At 40.9% G+C, this 19,886-nt stretch overlaps 1 long non-coding RNA gene across 1 annotated transcript in view; it reads left to right on the top strand.

Moving 5' to 3' along the window:
- The window catches only part of LOC132067058 (uncharacterized), a 38,490-nt gene extending 29,388 nt beyond the window's left edge, over positions 1-9,102 (top strand). Inside the window, exon 2 of the long non-coding RNA XR_009417000.1 lies at positions 8,817-9,102. This is a non-coding gene — a long non-coding RNA (uncharacterized LOC132067058). The remainder of the gene's footprint in view (positions 1-8,816) is intronic.
- The last annotated feature ends 10,784 nt before the right edge of the window (positions 9,103-19,886 follow it).

Below are 19,886 nucleotides of genomic sequence, written 5' to 3'. Positions count from 1 at the left end.
GATATTATATTGGGTATGTCCTGACTTTCTCCTTATCATGCGATCTTGGACTGTCACGCCAAGACAGTCACTTTAACCATGCCGGGCATTCCTAGGCTTGAGTGGAGAGGTACTCCTCGCCCCGCTCCAAAGAAGATCATTTCCTTCCTTCGAGCGAAGAAGTTAGTAAGTAAGGGGTGTTTAGCGTATTTGGCGTATGTCCCCGATACGACAGCTGCATCTCCACCCCTTGAGTCTATCCCTATTGTGAGCGAGTTCATGGAGGTATTTTTATCGAATTTGCCGGGTATGCCACCCGATCGCGACATTAATTTTTGTATCGACGTGGACCCGGGCACTCGCCCCATTTTCATCCCACCATATCGGATGGAACCTGTCGAGTTGAGGGAGCTTAAGGAACAATTACAGGATTTGTTGAGCATGGGGTTCATTAGACCGAGCATCTCCCCTTGGGGTGCTCCAGTGTTATTTGTGAAGAAGAAAGATGGGACCATGAGCATGTGTATTGATTACCGCCAGTGGAACAAGGTCACTATCCGGAACAATTGCCTTATGCCTCGTATTGATGATCTATTTGACTAGCTTCAGGGTGCTTCGGTGTTTTCTAAGATTGATTTGCGTTTCGGCTATCACCAGTTGAATATTAGGGCGGAGGATATTCCGAAAATAACATTTCGGAAGAGATATGGCCACTATGAGTTTCTAGTGATGTCTTTCGGGCTTACCAATGCCCCGACTGCATTTATGACTTTGATGAATGACATCTTTAGGCCGTTCCTTGATTCCTTTGTGATTTTGTATATTGATGACATCTTAGTGTATTCCAAGAGTAGAGAGGAGCATAAGGGCCATCTCCGTACCGTTCTTGGTTTGTTGAAGAAACATAGTTTGCTTGCTAAGTTTTCTAAATGTGAGTTCTGGTTGGAGTTTGTAGCATTCTTGGGCCATGTGGTGTCTAAGGAGGGGGTTATGTTTGATCCACTGAAGATCGAGGCTGTTAGGGGTTGGCTAAGGCCCACTACTGTTACTGAGATTCATAGTTTTGTGGGTTTGACCAGTTATTACCGTCGCTTTATGAAGGGTTTTGCTGCCATTGCTTTATCCTTAACCAGATTGACTGAAAAGGATGTTCCTTTCCAGTGGACGGATGATTGTGAGGAGAGCTTCCCAAAGCTCAAGCTTTTTTTACTACAACCCCGATCCTAGCCTTGCCTTTGGAGGGTAAGGATTACGCGATCTACTGTGATGCTTCCTGTATGGGTTTGGGTGCGGTATTGATGCAGGAGGGTATAGTGATAGCTTATGCTTCCCGCTAGTTAAAAGTTCACGAGAAGAATTATCCTACCTATGATTTGGAGTTGCTAGCCGTAGTTTTCGCTTTGAAGCTTTGGAGGCATTACATGTACGGTGACCATTGTGAGGTTTTTACCGATCACCATCGCCTTCAAAGATGTGTTTACCCAAAGTGATCTTAATTCCAGGCAGTGCCAATGGATGGGGCTCCTGAAGGACTATAATATCTCTATACTGTATCACCCTAGTAAAGCAAATGTGGTAGGAGATGCCTTGAATCACAAGGCGGTGAGTATGGGGAGTTTAGCTCGATTAATTATTTCTGAGCATCCGTTGGCCATGGAGGTTCAGAATCTGGCCAATAGTTTTGTCCGTCTTGACATCTCAGCCTCAGGCAGGATTTTGGCTTGTATAGAGGCAAGATCATCGTTATTGGATCGGATCAAGGCTCATCAATTTGAGGATTCGCAGTTGTGCAAGATTCGAGATAAAGTGTTTAGAGGGGAGGCCAAAGAGGTCGTGATTGATTCTGAGGGCATTCTGAGGATTAGAGCACGCGTGTACGTTCCTTGGGTTGGTGATCTGATTTAGTTAATCTTATCTGAGGCCCATAGCGCTCGCTATTCCATTCATCCGGGAGCGACTAAGATGTACCGTAACTTGAGACAACACTATTGGTAGCGCTATATGAAGAGAGATATAGTTGATTTTGTGGCTAAGTGTGGAAATTATCAACAGGTAAAGTATGAGCACCAGCGGCTCGGTGGGGTGCTTCAGAGGATGCCCATTCCCGATCGGAAGTGGGAGAGGATTACCATGGATTTTGTCACGGGTCTTCCGAAGAACCTTGGTGTTATATCCCGTATTTTGTACGTTGGAATATTTTAAGTTGGTGGCGACGAGTTATGGACACGGCTAATTTTTTTTCCGACTTTGTCTTAAGGCGCAAGTTGCTTATAATATTATTGGTATGGAATATTAAGGAAAAATTTGGGGTTAAAAGTTAATTACGGAAAGTTGGCTATTTTATGAAAATGGCCATAAGTGGCTACCAAATGGGGTGTGGGCCAAGGCCCACATGGAAGCTTAATATATGTAGTTAAGTGATGACTAATTAATCATCTCCATCATTTTCATCACTTAGAAAATTCAAGAAGCATGGAGAAAGAACAAGAGAGGCCATTCGGCCATAGCTTAGCCGAACAAGCCTTGAGAGTTGATAAAAAATAATTATTTTCTTCTAGCTTTTCTACTAATTGGAAGGTCCTCTACAACGTGGAGGGGTTGTTGGAGCAAGTAAAACATCCATTCTTGCAATTCACAATCCTAGCCGAGTAGTGAAGGCAAGTGGAGAAGGTGAGGTTTAATCTTGTTTACATGTTTTCATAGATGTTTGTACATGTTGTGGTATGTGGAAATGGATGAAAATCATGAAAATTTTGCATGTTGACGTTGGCCGTGTAGGGGCTGTTTTTGGTAGGTTATGGCGAATTGATTTTACTTAGTACTTTGGTTGTTGTTGTCATGGATTATGTGATGAGAATGAAGGTATTGAATGGTTCAAGTTGAAGTTGTAATCGTTGTGAACTTGGCCATGTATATGTGGTGTTGTGTAGGAGTGAAGAACTAATTTTATTTACTATGTTTGGGATGTTGTGTTGTGGATTCTATGATGCAAATGAAAGTTTAATGGTTCAAATTGAAGTTATAGCCATTTGTGGTTTGTTATGGAAGCTAATGTGAATTAAATACAGTTTCTTGTATTTGTGAAAATGATGTTGTCAATGTGTGAATTGTTGGTGTAGTTGATGAATTTGGAAGAAAGAAATGTGTTGTTATTGTTCCTATTGGAAATGGGAGGTTTTGGGTGAGGTGGTAAGTTGGTTGGGCCGTTTGAAATATTGTGCGAATTGTTTGAAATGTTCTTGAAACTTGATTGAATGATCTTGGATTAGTACTTGAACTTGTGAGCGTTGATGTTAGCTTGAAAGTATGTAGTTGAATTGAATGTAATGGAATGTCGTCGAATTATGTAGAAAGGAGTTATTAATGTCAGAATGCGCTTGCAATTGATTATTGATGTTGTTAGTATACTTGTTGGTATTGTTGTTGAAGATTTGGCCGAGTTGAATTCTCGGGGATGCTAAGTTTATAGGGGAAATGCTGCCCAAATTCCTGTAAATAAAGTGCGAGCTTAGAATTGGATTTCGAGGTGCCTATGGCTAATGTTTGGTGTCTAATGACGTTGTTGTAGATTTTGAGAAGCCGAGACTTGAGTTTGGATTAGCTTAGGAAGCAAACGAGGTATGTAAAGCTTATCTTTCTTTTCTTTTGGCATGTCTTAACCGCCAGTAAGTTATGATATGTTATGAGCTTTGGGGGTAATTCTATTCGTAAAATCCGAGCATGGTTACGATTCCTATTCATCTCATGATGTTGGTATTCTTAATATAGTAGAAATATGGTCCTTATGTCTTTGATATGATTGGATTCAAATGTTGTATAAACGGTTTTGTTCCTAAAGGATCCTATGTCTAAAAATGTCCGTAACTTTCATAGACAGAACCGGATTGCTTTGATATGCTCGTAAATGATTCCATAACGTATAATGACTTTAATTTTCATAGGCGGGCTCGGATTGGTTTGATGCCTGTCCGTGGGCCCCCGAGACTTTTCTATATTTGGTTCTAACGACCTATTTTTGAAAGGACTTAATGTGGCTATCATTCCGACCCCCGAGTATGGTTACTTACTTATCTGTGAAGTCTGAAATGAGGATTTTTTATGCATATGATTTTGATACGTAGCTATGATTTCTAAAGTTCTATTTGATATGTTCTCGAGTGACATTCGGAAGAAACCTGATTTGACTATTGTCTTGGCTTATAAATGATAGTCCGTTTTGATTATTCGATTAGGACTTTGTAAATGTTTTGCATTGCATATAGTCTTCACGACTTCGCTCGCGCACACTATTGTTACTTCCTTCGCCGAGTCCCGGGCCGGTATGTCATCATGCGCACTATGCTATATTCCGAAGTATGATGAGTTTCCGAAGTATGATGTGATTTTCGAAGTATGATGTGTTACGAAGTATGATGTGATACGGAGTATGATGTGTTCGGAGATATGCAATATTTCAAAGTATGATGAGTTATGGCGCCCGAGATAGGAGGGGCGACCATGTTCCGTCCGCCGGGTCCCATTATGGACCGCATATGATATATGTTATTGACATGCATGATTTATGTTCAGGAGTAAGTATTCTGGCATTCTGAATATTATACTTGGCGCATTTTGATATTCTGATTATTATATTTGCTTTCTGTACTTCGTATGCATGATTAGTATGTCAAATGCAAGCATTTTGGTATTCTGGATATTATGCTCACTTTCATCTCCTTACTTCGGTTATGACCTCGTTTTTGTATTCCATGCTTTACATACTCGACACATTCCGTACCGACACCCTTTCTTCGGGGGCTGCGTTTTATGCCACGCGTACACCCATTGAGTAAAAGATGTTAGTAGAAGATGTCCCGGTTTGGATTGGCGAGCTCCATTTCTTCCGAGTCTTTGCCGCCGAGTCAGAGTATATGTGTGTTATGGTATCTTGGGTCATGTTAGAGACTTTGCAGACAGAGTCATGTGTATAATATGTCAGTCATGTAAGCGGCTCTATAAGCCGATGTATCAGAACGCCTTATATTACAGATTTCATACGGTACAGGTTTTATTTGATTTGATAAGATGAAAGGAATGTTTGTTTTCGGAAAAATTTTCATTATGTACGTATGTCATGTTTTGCGGGCCCAGTATGGTTATGAGTATAACGAGAGTCAGCGGGTTCGCTCGGCCCTAAGTAAGGGTCGGGTGCCCATCATGCCCTATCGAAAATTAGGGTGTGACACTTGGCAAGTTTGATTCTATTTGGGTGATAGTGGATCGGTTGACTAAGTCCGGTCACTTTGTTCTGGTTCAGGTTTCCTATACCGCAGAGAAGTTAGCCAAGATGTATATTCGAGATATTGTGAGATTACATGGGATCCCTATTTCTGTTGTATTTGATCGGGGTATTATCTTCACTTCCTGATTCTGGAGAGTATTTCATGACGAGTTGGGCACCCGATTGGACTTTAGTACAGCTTTCCATCCCAGACCGATGGCCAATCCAAGCGGACCGTTCAGGTGCTCGAGGACATGTTTAGAGCGTGTGTTATTGACTTTGGTGGTCATTGGGATCAGCACTTGCCCTTGGTAGAGTTTGCATACAACAGCAGTTATCATTCGAGTATTGGTATGGCGCCATTTGAGGCCTTATGTGGTAGGAGGTATAAAGCTCCGATTGGTTGGTTCGATGGGTTCGAGGCTCGACCTGGGAGCACAGATCTATTGAGAGAGTCCCTTGATAAAGTGAGGGTTATTCAGGCCAGGCTTGTGGCAGCTCAGAGTTGGCAAAAGATGTATGCGGACCGGAAGGTCCGGGATTTGAAGTTTGCTATTGGTGACTAGGTTCTATTGAAGGTTTCACCCATGAAAAGTGTTATGAGGTTTGGTAAGAGGGGCAAGTTGATCCCCAGATACATTGGTCCATTTGAGATTGTGGATTGTATCGGCGATGTAGCTTATGAGTTAGCATTGCCGTCAGGCTTGGCGGGAGTTCATCCGGTCTTTCATGTTTCGATGCTGAAGAAATACCATGCCGACGGTACCTACATTGTCTGTTGGGATTCTATATTGCTTGATGAGAATTTCAATTATGAGAAGGAGCCTATCGCGATCTTGGATAGGCGGGTTCGGAAGTATAGATCAAAAGAGATTGCTTCTGTGACGGTGCAATGGAAGCACCGCCCTATGGAAGAGGCTACTTAGGAGACCGAGTCCAATATGCGTAGCTGATATCCTCCGTTGTTCACTGATTTAGGTATTTCCCTACTTTCCTTCTTTTCTTTGCTCGAGGACGAGCAACGGTTCAATTGGTATCTGATGTAACGACCCATTTGGTCGTTATAGTTCTTTCGCCATTTTTGCTGTTCCCGAGCATTGATTAGCTCGCTTTTGACCCGAGGGGACCGCTGATATGCATCCTGGGGTGCCTAGACCGAATTCGAGCAACTTTGGTGAAACTATAAGCTTAAAGTGAAAAATGTTTAACCCAAAGTTGACTTTTGGGCAAACGGACCTTTTTTGAAATACCATATATTTCGAGAGGTCCGGATGGTTGTTTAGAACCAGTATGGGTATTTGGTTCGGTTCCCAATGCATTTGGATGCGTTTCGAGACTTAGGATGGGAAATTGAAATTAAGGCATCGGGGGTTAACTCGGTCAACGAGGCCTCCGTTGGAAATTTCGAGACCACGAGCGCGTCTGCAGCGTAATTTTGTGTGGGTCTGTGTGTTTGGTTTGTGCGCAGATGGCCTCGGGAATAACCTGAGATTTCGATTGAAGACTTAGAAAAATGGGGGAATTCTGGTGTCTGGTGCCCGCAATTGCGGCACCAGAGCCGCCCCAGCGGCACCACTGTGGAGATGTGATGACCGTTGGGGCAGTCATGTGTGATACGGGCTATACCGCTGCGGCGGTATCCCAGCCGCCGTAGCGGCACTCCAACCGTTGTGGCCGTCACGGGCAGTTAAAATTCATTAAATGTGTCTTAAATAAGTCTTAGACCTTCATTATTTCATATCTCGATATTGGAGCTTGGAGAAGCTGTTCTTGGAGATAATTTAAAGAAATTCTTGGAGGTAAACCTTTCCTAATCCTTTACTCTTCCTTAATCACAATCATCTTAGATTTTCTCCCTTTCCTTTTTCAATCCCTTAGAGACGGAATTTAAAGAAGGGTTTTGGGAGACTTTTCCTTAGGGTCATATATGATAAATTGATGATGTTGATGTTAAAATTAGATGAATCTAAGCTTAGTAACCTCGTATCTTCGACTTTTAACGTTGAATTTCGGATTTGGAGACTTAGGGTTTATACCAAATTTGGGGTTTTTTACTTGGAATCACATTTAGGCCAATTCTTGAGATTAAATCAGTAATTAGTGGTTAGGTTATGATCACCTAGTACTTAGTTTGGTATTTTTCCCGCGAATTTCCCGTTTTGCCCTTGTGGGGCCATTTCCCTAATTTTAGGTTTAAAATGGATCGAATTGAAATAGTAACAATATTAGCATCATTCTTCATGATTTCTAATATAGAATTCGATTATGCTTAGACTACTTTGGTTCTGAGCTTCAGAGGAAGGGCAAGGCAAAAGAGTGACTTGTTGGTGTTGCGGTTCGGCAGTCCAGGTAGGTTATGGCTTACCTCTAGTGAGACTTCGTATAGTGAATCACATATTTAGATTATAATGTCGGAGACAGCATGTGAACCTTCGGGTATGAAGTTGGGATGGATATTGTCTTAGGTGGGGCCCTGATGTGTGTTGGGACTAGCCACCCCATTATGTGTGCTGGGACTAGCCACCCCATTATGTGTGCTTGATTGTTCCTATTTGATGGTTGATGCCACGTGTAATTGGTATATATCAAGTTATGTCTTTTGTCTTGATGTGGAAGAATTAACATACCCATTGTTTGTATTTGTACTTGGATATATTATTGGCGTACCGACGATTGGTACTTGATTTATTGATATACGCTGGCATACTCACTGTTGGTATTGTGATGTGATACTTGTTGGCGTACCCCGTTGTGGTACTTGTGATATTGAACTTGATTGATTTACATATGAATTGCACGCATTCTCTCATATTCATGCATGGCTGATATCCGGTGATGATCCGGTATCGTTGATTTTATGAAACTGATTTTTTGATGAATTCTTTTACTTGAGTGATTGTGAGAAGGCCGATGTCCGAGGTTCAATTCCAGAATCGTTGATTGTGTGAAACTGATACTTGACAGACTCTTTTACTTGAGTGACTGTGAGATGACCGATGAGCTATTCCGGCATCATTGTTGCATAGCCAATTCTGATGTTATTCCAGAATCGTTGTTAGTGCATGGACTCCGAGGGTCCCCCAGGGTGGTGCTGGGGAGACTCCCCCTGTAAGCAATTAGCCAGGGTCCCGTCTGTCGGTTAGGAAAAGATCCGGGATGGGTGACACTTAGACTTCACGAGTTAAACTGGGTTGTGCTACCGAGACGTCGATATTTTCGTCCGGAGCACATGTATATACCTCATTTGCATGGCATCGCATTCATACCATTATTGCACTGCATTGCATTATGACTTAATTGAGATGTTGTGATGATTGGATTGTGATGATTCTGTCATGATGATGGATTGTGATGATTAGATTGGATCGGATACGTTCGGACTTGACAGATTTGGGTTAGATGCTTACGTAGGCAATGATGGATATCTGGTTGTGATTATATTGTGTTATACTTGCTAGATTCCTTGTTTATCTGCTCTATCTTCTGAATTGTGTTAACTATACTTAGTCGGCAATGATGCCTACTAGTACTGTTGATTGTACTGACCTGCACTTGCTGCATTCTTTTATGAATGCAGAGTACCAGGTCAGATCTACTTCTCTGACCCGTGGCTGATCGACTCTTCAGCTTCCACTCGAGTTTTCCAGGGTGAGCATGGCGTCCGCTGACCTTGAAGACTCTCTTATTACTTATGTCTTGCTTTCCATTCTGAGACATGATTTGAGACTACTTATGTATTATTATTCAGACTTATAGTATTTGGATTTAGATGCTCTTGTATGACCGTACCGTATCATTTTGGAGTGGATTTCATTTACTTCCGCACTTGTTGATATTATATTATATTATATTATATTATATTATATTATATTATATTATATTATATTATATTATATTATATTATATTATATTATATTATATTATATTATATTTGTGAGACTCACGTTATTTTACTTTCTTCCGCTATTTTCTATTATTTGCGAATGTTGAGTTAAGGGTTCGCCTACCGAGGTGGGAAAGGTAGGTGCCCGCACGACTTAGTGAAAATGGGTCGTGACAGCTCTAGATATGGTTGGGACCCCGAAACTAACACCATTACTTGTCCATATGAGATTTGGGCGGAATATGTGCTGGTAAATTAATTTAAATGAGTAAAAGTATGTATGTTTTACCTTTATGCGCATTGAACTAACATTTTTTTTGAATATGTTACAGAAAAAGAAAGAAAAAAACATAAATATATCCAAGTACAGATACAAGGGGCTTGAACACTTTGACTTGTTGCGAGAGATATTTGGAAAATCATCTGCCACGGAGGAGCACGTGGTATACAATACAATGAATGTTTCTCCACTACAATCAAATGAAGATACTGAAATGGATAAAGAACCTTTTTCTTGTGACGACTACCTTAATGATAATGGGCCTACGCATGTCACGGGTGGTGGGACTGGGACTGGGACTGGGAAGCGGACTATGCCTGATTCGTCCATGACAGCTGATTATGGCACATCCACACTTCGCAAAAAAGGTAGTGCTACGGCTATTGACGGAATATTTAAAAGAACATTTGCAGTGGAAGAGAGACATGGTGGAAGCAAATGAAAAAAAGGAAGAACTGTCACACCCCGATCTTACTAGGGTGTGATGGGCACCCGACCCCATATTCGGAGCCGAGCGAACCCGCTAACTCTTATTACACATATGAACTTATGGATTAGTAAGAGATGAACATATAGAAATTTTTTTTTCATAAGCAAAATCTGACATCATATAAGACTCGTGACACGAAACATAATAACATATCGGCTGCTGGAGCCGTTTACACATGACAACCCAATACCCACGACTCTGTCTGCAAAGTCTCTACTCCGAACAAATCATCATGGCACATATACCCTGATTCGGCAGCACTCCAGGACAAGTGGAGCCTACCAACTCCGCTGGCATCTTCTATGCTAGTTTCGCATCATCTGGGTGTACCTGCGCGGCATGAAACGCAGCCCCCGAAGAAGAGGGGTCAGTACGAGCAATGTACTGAGTATGTAAGACATGGATGGTAACATAGAAAGAGACATAGTCATGTGCAACAACAGTATGGAGATGTAGAGCATATCCTGTACATATGAGACATATCACGTATAAGGGAGTATCTTGTGCATATGGAACATGTCATGTGTAAAGTCAGTAACCCGTACATAGGAATCATATCATGTAAAGTCGTGACTCTCGTGCATATGAGTGCCCCCGGGGGCGGATGCCATGCATGCTTGTCTGGTCATATGGTATCATAGCGCCGAACAAGCCGGCTCACCCACATAGCGCCGAAATACGTCGGCTCGCCCATATATCCCGCGTCCGGGCATCCCGCGTCCGGGATGATTACGCCAGCTGACCAGGTGGCAATGTAACATGTGTCCCTTCCCATTCCCCACATATACATGTATCCCATCCCCCCAACCCATATACAGGTATGGCATGCATGAGAGCCCAAAGAAAGTCATGTATTCGTCGGAGTGACGTAAGGTCGGAAACCTCCGATCGCCTTATGGAGTAATCATGGCCGCTTTGTCTCACCTTGAAGGATCGATAATCATAAGGCGAGACTACCAACAGAGAATAACATTAAGAGAACATAGAACATGTCATTTCGTACCATATCCTTTCATATCATGTCATATCATAGCATATCATCTCATATCAAATCATGTCGTGTCATATCATGTCATGTCATGTCATAGTCGTTTTCTCATATTTGACATCATCATGATCATCATAGAATCATAGTCATTGTTTTAGTCATAAGGACTTTCAAAATCGTACAACTTGGAATTGGAGAAAAATGAATACCTTGGAAAACATTTAGGAACTTTTATGAAGAAAATCTTGCCTTGAATCGAGGGATTAGTTAAAACAACTATTACTTAGTAGTTGAATGATGTTCAAGAGTTTCCTTTAACCGTAATACTGAAACAAGCCAAATGGAGCCATAGGAGGAAATTAGGGGATAGCGGGCCCACCTCGAGTCAAATGAGGTGGCGTATACAACTTATGCATGTTACATTCCATGACGTTACTTATGGGAGTTTTAGGGTAGTCGAGTCTTATTTGTGCGAGTTCTAGGTGTTTAGACATTTCTTTCAACTTTTCGTGAACATGTACTTCAATTCTACTGAATGAATAGTAACTAAATTCAATCTCGGATTTCTAGGAGAGGAATTGTCCCCGAAGCACGTATTCAAGCCTATTACGTCTAAGACATGCCAAAGAAGGAAAGTGAAGTCTTACATACCTTTTTCCGCTTCTTACGTTCCTCCAAATTCACGTTCCAAATCCATCAAAATCTACAAATTGGTCACATTTACCAAATGTTAACTTGAGCATCTAAAAGTGAATTCTCGAAATAACACTTGTCTACCAAAATTTCGGCAAGATTTCCCCGTAATGCGCCATCCCCGAGATTCTAACTCGGCCCAATTCAACAACAACAACCCGAGAATGGAACTCGGCCACAATATCAACAACAATGCCAACAGTCTTACTAACAACATTCAATTCATATTCAATTCGATTCATATGACTTTCAAAACGATTCAGTCAACATACTACTTCGCCCAACACCTTTCAAATTCAATAAGAATAATAACAACACATTTCTTTCTTTCCAATTCATAACTATATCACCAATTCACATGCTTGTAACGTTATTTCCATAAATTCAAGAAAGCATATTCAAATCATATTACGTTCCAAATCAGCCCATAACCATTACAACTTCCATTTGAATCATCAAACTTTTATTTTCATTACATAGAATCCATCACAACGACAACTAGAATACTAACTGACATTAATTCATTTTTTTCCTACACCATGGCAGCCCACTCATGGCCACACACACCACACACAACCTTTTCATGAATTTTATTCATTTCTACACATTACAACATACACACAACATGTTGAATATGATTAATTCCTTACTCCAACATAACACACACACACTACACCTACACGGCTGCCCTTCCACCTTTATATTTCCATGAATTTCATTTATTTTTACCTACTATAACATGCACAACCATCCATAACATACAAAAGAGATGAAACCTTACCTTTTTTCTTCAATCTTTCCTCTCGGCTAGGACATGCTCCTTGCAAAACAATTGGTTTTCCTCTTCCAACAACCACTCCATATGATAGAGGACCTTTCAATTGCTTGGAATACTTGAAGAAAAATATTTTTCTCCTTCACCTTCTCTTGGCCTTATTTGGCCGAACCCCTCCTCTTTCTCTTTTTTTTTTTTTTTTTTTGTGTTCTTTCTTGCTTTCTTTCTCTCCTTCTCAAAATATGAACACTCTTCCCTTATATATATATGCATTCATATTGCATGCATGTGAGGGGCACATGCCCCCCCTTCTCTAGATTTTTCTTTAAATTTCCATGGAAAGATGACTTATTTTATCATCTTTTTTTTTTCATTCTTTTTCTTTTTCTTTATCACATGGCCAATATGGCCTCCTTGGGAACTTTCATGAACCCTATGTGAAATTCCCGTTTTGCCCCTCGACTTTTCTCAATATTACCATTTTGTCCCTAACCTCCCGCATTATTTCCACGGCCCATTTTGCGAATTTCTCTTTCGCCCTTAGCCCCTCACAATATTTCCATACTACCAATGTCCATAAATAATACTCATAACCTACTTATGCATTAAAATAATTTTGGAACATAGCCTCGTCCTTAACTTCTCACCATTATCTCGAAATATTCAAATGTACGAAACGCGAGGTATAACAAGAACAGGCACAAACATCTAAATCTTCTGAGAATGATACCTATTTCGAGCAAGTCATCATTACACAATTGCAATATATCATGGACAAATTTATTATTGATGAAAAATAATTTTCTCTAGCTATTCCTCACTTGCGTGACCCCGGCTTTGGCAAGACGTTTGTCCATATGACCGAAAAATGGCAAATTCAGTGGGTTAAGGACTTGAAACAAATTTGTGAAAATTAGTTGTTGTTAATCAGTGGGTTAAGGAAACTAAATGCAGAGAACTATGTTTTTATCTTTTTGATATGAAATCGTAGATTATTTGTCACGTGTTACACCCCGTATCTTAGAACTAAGGTTAGACTCATATCTTAGAGTTTTAATGGAAAAATATAAGGTTTGAACGTTTTGTGAAAATGGTTGACAGGCCTACTTCGGGCAGCTGTAACCCCTTAATTAGTTGAGAATTATGAAGGTACCCTTAATGAAAGATGTGGTACTTAGAAATACCTTTCTAACCATCTAAAGACTAGGCCAATCAAAGATCGCAGTAAGGAGACATGATCGTTGCAAGATGGCTCATAGTAAGACACTTAAGATTCGGTAGAATCGGCTAAGTTTTCGATACATCTGCCTTCCAGCCCAATTTCGTGAAAATACGTTGAGAATTAGAGAAAACTCAAAACAAGGAATTGGTATCTCTTTGAAATACCTTTCCAACGGTAGGTCGAATGTACCAAATAGAGCTCTGTGCTAGGTGTTATGCCATTTTACTGAATCCTATTAGAAATGGCCTAGCGCTTCGCGCCTCGCGATGGCCCGCACATAGTGCCAGGCCAAATTCACTGAAAAGTGTAAAATTCATCAGGTTCTATAATATAGGCCTAGCACATCATGCCATGCGATGCCCCGGGGCGACGCGCCAGACCAAATTAGGGCTGAAATAACTTTTTTCCAAATTTAATATATATCCAACTCCAAAAAACTTTTCCCACTTCATTCTAAACCGTCTTTTTGGAGAGATAACACCTTAGGGCTTCCAAAAAACATCCAAGGTGAGTTCCTACTCAAATCCCACTGATTATTACATCAATCTACTCAAACCCTATTGATTATTACATCAATCAAACAAAGATTAACGCTGGAATCCTCATCTATTCCATAAATTGTCAATTGAATCTTCGTCTTGCAAACAAGAACCCTAGAATTCAAATTCACGAGGCTTGAATGTCAAAAAGGTAATATCTTTACCCTCTAATTGAGTATCGCATTGGATTAATGATTATAAACCATAGATTCTTGAGATGAGCTAATGGGTTTGATAAAGAGAATCATATAAACTATGGTAGGGTTATGGATTGTTAACTTCGGATTGTTATAATCTTATGGGTGATGAAGTATAATGATTATTATATCTATTTGGGATTGTAGAATCACCTAGAGACAAGAGGATGGGAAATTGGGTGTAGAAACACCATTAATAAGGGCTATGAAGCTTTATGCCCACCAAGTGTTTGATAAAATGCTTAGATGACCAAAACATGAGGATTCTTACTAATATTGAATCACTTTGCTATATATTGCTATAGATTTACATTGAAAGAGGTGACGAACGTTGTGATATGCTTAAAAGGTCAGAGTTAAGGTATGTGAGTCTAACTCTCTACGTTTGGGAATGTGGATAATTCTCCCTACAAAATGGTTTATTGATCATTCTGATTTGCCTCGAATTTCGCTTATGCTTTGGTTTCCATGAATCGGCCGCAAAGATCGTTGTTCTCCGGCCATTATTTGTTCATGAATTTCGTTCCGAATGTTATGGACTCAGAACGTAATCTAAATAGACTCGTGTTTCATACCGATGAGTCTCAGTCTAGAAATTCAGTATGCTTAGAAATAGCCAAGGCTTCAATCCCCACAATCAGTTCTAGAATACCTGTTTCAGTTTAGTATTGTTCATTATTCCAAAGGGCCTCAGTCTTTAATAATTAATGAATAATTGAACATATGTGATTGTCTAAGGGCACAGTCTTATGTATACGTATACTTGACCGAGACCATTGACTGATGCACTACATGGCCGAGGCCATAGTTGAGCATTTATTATTGGGTCGAGGCTCCTCACATATATAAACACTGATAAGCAGATGATTCAGAGACAGAACAGGGAGTACTCATAACTCTACTTCCCTTGTTATTTCAATTTATAGTTTCAGTACAGTTACAGTTTCAGTTTCAGCATGTATTACCTGTTATCATTATTGGGCTGCTCCTTTCCCGAGCATCCGCTTTACAGTTCTTTCTTTCAGTTGCTTTACATACCAGTGCAATTCCATTGTACTGACGTCCCCTTTATTTGCCCGGGGGGGGGGGGGGAGGGGGCCGCATTTCACGATGCGGGGATAGATTTATAGGATGACGCATCTGCACGCTATGATCTTCATTATCAGCGGATTGGTGAGCCCCATTCTTCCAGGAACTTATCATTTATCTTCAGTCATTACAGTATTTACATTATTACATACAGTTAGGTATGCTAAGGGCCTTGTCCCAGCAACAGTTAGTTACATATTTCATAGAAGCTTCATAGACTATGTTAGCAGTCAGTTAGATGTTTTAGCATGCTTTTGGTATTAGCCTTGTTGGCTACTTTAAGATTTTCAAACTTACTCAGCTTCCGCGTTTGATTTATGTTAGCCAAACTTTCAGTATATCAATATGTGTTTAGTTAATTTTTCGCATTCAGTTATGGTTTGATATCACATATTGATTCACCCGTACCAGTTGGTTCACCTGGTCACATGCAGTCAGGCACCGGGTGCCGTTTTACATCCAGGCCTAGGTTCGGGGCGTGACATAGCTTGGTATCAGAGCCAGGTTCAAGTGTCCTAGGAAGTCTATGAAGCCGTGTCCAGTGGAGTGTCCTTTATATGTGTGTACCGGCCACGCATATAAATAGTGAACTACTAAGACATTTAGGATTTGTCTTACTTCTTTCATACTCTAGATCATGCAGTTAGAATAGTACCTTCAGGAAATCCTTCTATGCGAGTTTTGTATTTTAGAAAATGCTTGCAAATAAAAGTACACCAGGAGGACCACAACTGCTAGCCAAGAGGTTACTGCTAAAACTGCCCAAGCCTCGACTCGCAGGCTCAGGGTGCATGTACTAAGGCTCAGGGGTTGGCACTGGGAGCAGTTCCCTCGATCGTACCCCCTCCAGCTCCTGCAAGGGCAGCGGAGACTCGTCCCACAGCTACTACACCGCCCAATGCCTCAGATGCTAACGTCAGAGGAGCTATTTAGTTGCTTACTCAGAGAGTGGCTGCTCAGGCTCAACGTCAGGGAATGGCTCCGAATTCGAATAACTATGTGGGGTCGTCCAACTCTCAGGCTCAAGAGTTCTTGCACATGAAACCCAAAGAGTTCATAGGGGTTGACAAGGTCACGGAACCTCAAAATTTCCTTGATGAGATGTAGAAGAATTTTCGAGTGATGCATACTACTGAATTTGATGCAGCAGAGTTGGCAGCGCATTAGTTGAAAAATATTGCTTACATATGGTATGAGACGTGGGAGCAGTCCCATGGAGAAGATGCATCCCCAGCAACTTGGGATGAATTTTCTGATGCTTTTATTGAACACTTCCAACAGCAAGAAGTCAGGGAGTTGAAAGCCTGGGAATTTGAGACTCAGACAGAATGATATGAGTGTGACTGAATATTATAACAAGTTTATGTCTTTAGCTAAGAATGGTCCGCACATGGTTCCTGACATGAGGGCCAAAATTAGACGTTTTGTGTTGGGCCTTAAACCTGACTTGCATGGTGATGCAAATATTGCCGCTCAGAATGACATGATGACTATCACTAAGATGGCTATTTTTGTTCAGGGTAATGAGGAAAGGCTAAAGGAAGAAGAATGGCTACAACAAGAGAAGGATAGAGAATTTAGCAAGAGGGTTAAGTCTGCAGGAAATTTGAGCCATGGGGGATCTCAGTGAGGCGGTAATCTTCAGTTCTTCAAGAAAACAAAGTCAGGATTTGCTCCCTCTTCAGCTAGTGCACCAGCGCAGAAGTCCAGATTTGGTAAGGGTAACAAAAACTTCAGAGCAGCAGGCTTTCAGTCACAGGCCAGTATGGGTTACCAAAGTCCTACATATCCTACTTGTAACAAGTGTGGAAGGAGTCACCCAGGGGCATGTCGTTCGGGCACAAATGGTTGCTATGGTTGTGATCAGCAGGGTCACTTTCTCAAGATTTTCCATCCGTAAGGCAAAAAACTGCTAACAATATAGCTCAGTCCACCAGTTTAGCAGTCCTCCGCCATTCTCAAGCCCAGCAGGGGCGTGGTGTGGTAAAGTCTGGCAATACGAGTGGTGGTCAGAACCGTCTGTATGCGCTGGCAGGCCAACAAGATACAGAGGCTCATGGAGATATTGTCACAGGTATATTAACAGTCTTTATTTTTTATGCTTATAATCTTATGGATCCAGGATCCACCCGATCTTTTGTAACCCCTTATCTTGCTAAGAAATTTGGGATAGAGCCAGAAAAGTTGCTTGAACCTTTTGAAGTGGCCACTCTAGTAGGAGTGTCGCACCCCACCCTTGGTAAGGCGTGATTGGCACTCGGCACCTTACAGGAACCGAGCGAACCAACTTATAACTTACATCCTTCGTGTCTCAAATAGAAATAATAAGATCAAGAGCCTAAATACAAGCATAATATCATGCATAAGTATGTACAATGGACCCATGAGGACGGCATAACAACCGACATAATACAACTAAGCTGTACACAGGAACCGTCTACAAAGCCTCTATGAACATGACTGAAGTATATAAGTTGGGACAGGGCCCCCGACATACCCTCTTGTCACAAAAAAACATATGGAACTCAGACTCGGCAATTATCCAGGAAGAAGTGGAGCTCACCAATCAAAACTGGTACTTGAAGGCAGCCTACGTCTCGTCTATCTACACCTGCGGGCATGAACGCAGCGTCCACAAGAAGGGACGTCAGCACGAACAATGTATTGAGTATGTAAGGCATGAATAGTAGTATGATATTAGAATGAAGATAACATAAGATAAAGTAAGTAATTATACCTCGTACTCTTCTTAAGATCTCTGTCATGTAAACTACTCGTCTACAGGAAAAACATTTCATATACATCCATACACAACATACATACATATGCATTCACATACACTTACTATACATACATCTGCCATATCCGTACCCGGCCCTTTTGGGACTCGGTGTCATCCGTACTTGGCCCTTTTAGGACTCGCTGTCATCCGTACTCGGCCTTTTCGGGAGTCGGTGTCATCCGTACTCGGCCCTTTCGGGAGTTGGTTCATCCCTACCCGGCCCTTTCGGGACTCGGTGTTATCCGTAACCGGCCCTTTCGGGACTCGGTGTCATCCGTACCCTGCCCTTTCGGGACTCGATGTCATCCGTACCCGACCCTTTTGGGACTCGGTGTCATCCGTACCCGGCCCATTCAGGACTCGGTGTTATCGCCAACTGATCAGTGGGAGTGCAATGCATACATACATACATATATAAACATAAAAAAATACATAAATGAAATCAACATCATCATTAGCATTATCATTATCACTATATCCTTCCTTAGAAGATCAATTATCTTATGATGAGGTCGATGATGTCATGAGAGTCTCGAGAATCATAAACTTAGGTACCATTAAAAATAGAATCGTCATCGCTATATCTCGCCTCAAAAGAACAAGTATTATGAGGTGAGATCAATCACAAAGAATAGTCTCAAAGATCATGAATAAGCTCAATAATATCGTAAGGATCATGAGATTCATAAGCTTCTAGCATTTGTGGAGGAAAGGATATTATGGATATGGTACAAAGGTTTATAATAAGGAATCATGCCTTTAGAAAGAAAGTGTTTAGCCTTAACATACCTTTTTTGGTCGCCTTAACTTTAACTACTCAACGCTTGTCCTCCCAGGCTGGTAAATCTATATTCAAGAAAATTTATACTATTATTAGACTCACATTTATACGCTTGTCTTAGTCCTTGAAATAAATCTTTCTAGAATCTCACGAAATTTTGGGCAAAGATTCCCCTTTTATATGCTTAGCCCAAAATCGTAATTCAACAACCAACAACAACAACATCAATACCAATATTAATCATAATATTCTCAACACCAAAATACTCCATAAACATCCCATATGGGGTTTATCCCATATTTCCACCAACAAAACTATTATACGGCTATTTGACAGTTTTATCTCCGTAAATAAACCAAAAATTAACATTAATAATAGGAGATTCATACCTTGATCCTGATAATATCGCTATATCTTCACTTTTTTTTTCACCTTAAACTTGAACCACACGCGTCGCTATATGATTCTATACTAGCAACTATACGTTGCCTGAATCGAAATTCGGGAATTATAGCTGATTTAGGCTTGAAATTTGGATTTGAGAGTTGGGGAACTTTCTAGAGGAGTTTGGAAGAAGTTTTTGGCTAAAAAAAGAGGGGGAAAGCCCCTTTTATATTGGTTTAAATTCGAGTGGGTCATCAGTCAGCAAGATCGTAGCAAGACATCGTAGCACGTCGGGTATCGAGCATGCGTTTCTCGCTCTGCACCGAACTTGTAACGTTCATAATTCTCTACTCTGATATTGTATCGACGAGCAGTTTATTGCGTTGGAAACTAGACTCGGCGAACTTCATTTTAGGATTTTGAAATACCTTAAAACTCTTAATATACTAGGGGATATACCCCTCCAAATTTGACCTAAAATTTTGTCCAAAATTCTGTCAACTTTTTCCAAAATTTTGACAAATTTATTTTCTTCGATTTGCTC

The sequence above is a fragment of the Lycium ferocissimum genome, chromosome 8 (assembly GCF_029784015.1).
Source record: "Lycium ferocissimum isolate CSIRO_LF1 chromosome 8, AGI_CSIRO_Lferr_CH_V1, whole genome shotgun sequence".
Classification (NCBI taxonomy): domain Eukaryota; kingdom Viridiplantae; phylum Streptophyta; class Magnoliopsida; order Solanales; family Solanaceae; genus Lycium; species Lycium ferocissimum.
The sequence above is the reverse complement of the archived record's forward strand: the minus strand, read 5'-3'. Positions and strand labels throughout refer to the sequence as shown.